The sequence below is a fragment of the Leucopleurus acutus genome (genome assembly GCF_964270905.1).
Source record: "Leucopleurus acutus genome assembly, chromosome: 5".
Lineage (NCBI taxonomy): Eukaryota > Metazoa > Chordata > Mammalia > Artiodactyla > Delphinidae > Leucopleurus > Leucopleurus acutus.
This window is the reverse complement of record NC_139147.1, coordinates 67,533,783-67,534,228: the sequence shown is the minus strand read 5'-3', so window position 1 is coordinate 67,534,228 and position 446 is coordinate 67,533,783.

Below are 446 nucleotides of genomic sequence, written 5' to 3'. Positions count from 1 at the left end.
TAGTACTGTGCGTAATGTGGAAGTGACTTTCTTTTTAAATCTTATCTTTCAAAACCACATAAAAATCATTTTTTCCATTAAACCTTTCTTGATTCCTTCAGCCCATGCCAAATTCTCTAAATTTCTTCAATATAAACAGATACAATTGCCCACCTATTTGGGACACAAATAGTGTTGTACAGCATTCTTCTATGTGCTTTCTAGTTGAACGTTTTGCTCCCCTGACCAGATTATAGACTCTGAGAGTAAGAGCAGCACTTTTTTATGACCTCTGGAACCCTCAAAGCCTTGCAAAAGAGTAAGCACAGAGCATTTAATCCTTATTTATTTCAATGCCTCAGCAGAAGGAACTGACTCAAACTTCAGGAAGTAGCTGTGAAGACAGGGTAGCAGGAAATGACAGAAAACCTGAATACGGAACTGAAGCAGCAGCTCAGAGTTTCTTG